This window comes from Neophocaena asiaeorientalis, unplaced genomic scaffold (genome assembly GCF_003031525.2).
Source record: "Neophocaena asiaeorientalis asiaeorientalis breed wild unplaced genomic scaffold, Neophocaena_asiaeorientalis_V1.1 scaffold679, whole genome shotgun sequence".
Lineage (NCBI taxonomy): Eukaryota > Metazoa > Chordata > Mammalia > Artiodactyla > Phocoenidae > Neophocaena > Neophocaena asiaeorientalis.
This window is the reverse complement of record NW_020175531.1, coordinates 125,230-128,898: the sequence shown is the minus strand read 5'-3', so window position 1 is coordinate 128,898 and position 3,669 is coordinate 125,230. Positions and strand designations below refer to the sequence as shown.

General features: G+C 38.6%; 1 pseudogene; it reads right to left on the bottom strand.

The window, feature by feature from the left end:
* Positions 1 to 2,642: 2,642 nt before the first annotated feature.
* Positions 2,643 to 3,443, bottom strand: LOC112415964 (ubiquitin-conjugating enzyme E2 D2-like; annotated as a pseudogene).
* Between the last annotated feature and the right edge of the window lie 226 nt (positions 3,444 to 3,669).

Here is a 3,669-nt window from a genome sequence, read left to right as displayed (position 1 = left end):
ATTCATTTATTTATTTATTTATTTATTTGATACTGAAATAGTTATTTTTCTGGGTTAGATGTAACAGATGTTATTAATGATAATATTTAATAACAACACAATAGCTGATATTTATTGAGCATTTAAATATCCCAGGCATAGTAGCTAGAAAAGCTCTGTTGGAAGTATATTAAGGAAGGGGTAAATGGCCACTTTCATCATGACTGTAAAATGTCTGACTTGCCTGGTTCCACCAATTTTTGGTAGTTGATTGTTGAGGTCAAGTATCTATTTCATTTATGTATTTTTTTAGGGAGGACACTGTAGAGTAGCTTACAATCCACAGTAAGTGCTGGAAAATATTCTTTGTGTTTAAGATCATGAATGTTTGAATCAGGTACTTCCTTCAAAATAAAAGAGTTATTCAGACATGTAAATTAGGATATTACCTTTTTTAGCATGGATATTATTCTTTCATAATGTCAGTTAACACATGTTTACTGTGCACCTGTATTCAATACCTGATACAGCATGTGAGTTAAGGGTTTAGGAAGGTGAATAACAGCAACCAGGATGTGATATTTAGTTTGAGTAGCACAAATAATATTTTATACAAGGAAAACTCATGAAATTTCATTATTTTATTTATTTTTCATATATAGTATGGACCCTGAAGTAGATTCTCATCATCTTGCCTTGTCATTTACTAGCTTAGCCCATGACAGGTTGTTTAACCTCTATAAGGCTCTCAACATTCATGGGTAAATGAGGGTAATAATGGTACCTGCATGATAGGGTTGTTGGAAGGATTAAATATGTGTAGTGGAGAAAAAATCTTTTTCTATTGCCATCTTGGGTTCTCCAGCTGGGACCTTGTAAATTAGACAAGACAGATTAATAAGAGAAAAACAAGTTTATTGACTTATGTGTCACACATACATACAGGAGCACTCAGAAATAAGTTACTCAAAGAGGTGGTTAGAACTTCACCTTATATACCATTTTAAAAGAACAATACATTTTTTTAAACATCTTTTTTGGAGTATAATTGCTTTACAATAGTGTGTTAGTTTCCGCTTTATAACAAGGTAAATCAGCTATATATACACATATATCCCCATATCTCCTCCCTCTTGTGTCTCCCTCCCACTCTCCCTATCCCACCCCTCTAGGTGGTCACAAAGCACCGAGCTGATCTCCCTGTGCTCTGTGGCTGCTTCCCACTAGCTATCTACCTTACGTTTGGTAGTGTATATATGTCCATGTCACTCTCTCACTTCGTCCTAGCTTACCCTTACACCTCCCCATGTACTCAAGTCCATTCTCTACGTCTGTGTCTTTATGCCCCTAAAAAAATATCTACAAATAATAAGTGCTGGAGAGGGTGTGGAGAAAAGGGGACCCTCTTGCACTGTTGGTGGGAATGTAAATTGATATATCCACTATGGAAAACAGTATGGAGGTTCCTTAAAAAACTAAAAATAGGACTACCATACGACCCAGCAATCCCACTACTGGGCATATACCCTGAGAAAACCATAATTCAAAAAGCGTCATGTACCACAATGTTCATTGCAGCTCTATTTACAATAGCCAGGACATGGAAGCAACCTAAATATACATCGACAGATGAATGGATAAAGAAGATGTGGCACATATATACAATGGAATATTACTTAGCAATAAAAAGAAATGAAATTGAGTTATTTGTAGTGAGGTGGATGGACTTAGAGTCTGTCATACAGAGTGAAGTAAGTCAGAAAGAGAAAAACAAATACCGTATGCTAACACATGTACATGGAATCTAAAAAAACCAATACATTTTTAAAGATGTGACAAGACAAAAGAAAAGGGCTTTGAGTTTCTAAGGGTGAGAAGGCAAATATGTGGAAAAACAGTTGTAGTTAAGTTTTGTTAGGTAGGTTCCTTTGGGCTGCCAAGGGTCTCGTGTTGTTTACAGTGATTAATTGCTGTCCTTCCTGGTAGAGAGGGGAGAGGAAACACTTTTACAAATTTATGTCCTGCTTTTAGCCAAATAGGGGGAGGGTAAGGAACTCTTCTTGTATCTGCTTCTTCTTAATTGCCTCTGGTCAAAATAATCCTTATGCCAAAGTGGCATATTTTGGGGTGGCAGATTCTATAACCCTTTATATGTAACAGACGTATCACAAGGCCTGGCACTTTTTTTTTTTTTTTTTGCGCTACGCGGGCCTCTCACTGTTGTGGCCTCTCCCGCTGTGGAGCACAGGCTCCGGACGCGCAGGCTCAGCGGCCATGGCTCACGGGCCCAGCCGCTCCGTGGCATGCGGGATCTTCCCGAACTGGGGCACGACCCTGCGTCCCCTGCATCGGCAGGCGGACTCTCAACCACTGCACCACAAGGGAAGCCCTACATACTCAATTTTTTTAAAAAAAATTTTTGAATGTTGGGCATTGTTCTCGTGTAACCACTCTACAGTTTCTAAAAGCAGTATTGTCCAAAGCTGGAAGAACTTAAGTCTTCTCAGATAAGCATGTGAATGAATGGAGGGAGTTAAACAAAAAATAAAATTTAAAAAGAGAAGGTCTGATAGGAGAGTAGCTGGATAAGAAAATCAAAAAAGGAATAGTAATTTAAAGTTTATTCCAGCTATAATGTGGGTTATTCTGATCTTAATGCAGCATCACATGGCGTACTTCTGAGTCCATTCCTGAGATATTCTGTTGTACTTAGCTCTGTCTGTCTTATAGATCCATGCAATCTCTGGTACTAGGGAGTCATCTGGGTTTGGATCACACAGCAGTGAACAAATGGATTAAAGAACTTTAGAAATAGTTAAAGCAGGTGACCACTGTGATCTTAGAATATCAAGACAAATGCAGCCATTCCTGTTGATATTTGGATGATAAATTCTTATGGTAAATGCAACCTGGTTTGAAGGGGTAGTCCATAGGAAGATGAACTGTCAAAAAGAATACATATATATGTGTTAGCATACGGTATTGTTTTTCTCTTTCTGACTTACTTCACTCTGTATGACAGACTCTGGGTCCATCCACCTCACTACAAATAACTCAATTTCATTTCCTTTTATGGCTGAGTAATATTGCATTGTATATATGGACCACACCTTCTTTATCCATTCATCTGTCAATGGACACTTAAGTTGCTTCCATGTCCTGGCTATTGTAAATAGTGCTGCAGTGAACATGTGGTATAGGTCTTTTTTTGAATTAAGGTTTTCTCAGGGTATATGCCCAGTAGTGGGATTGCTGGGTCATAAGAACTAATAATAAAATAATACTGAATTTTATATTTACCTATTAAAAAAAAACAATACACCACTTTGACATGGACTGTCATTAGGTCCCATAATTGTGACTTGCCAATGAAACATATCATTCCCAATTGGACCTGCAGAACATTGTGCCAGAGGATCATGGGCCAAATCACTAAGTTCCTTATGAATTCGTTATAGCGCCATAGTCTGTGCTTTTTGTCTGGCTCCTCACTATCTCAGTATGTGCTCAAAGGTCCAGCACAAACTCTTCATTTTCCAGGCTACTGGGAAGAGTAGTTTCTTCATCTCACACCGACTTTACACAGGTGCAGAGGGGCCAAGGCATCCCTCAAGCTGTGGCCTCAGCCTCCTCCCTGCCCACCCGACAGCTGCTGCATAGCTGACCCTACAGTGATAATGCACATGATGT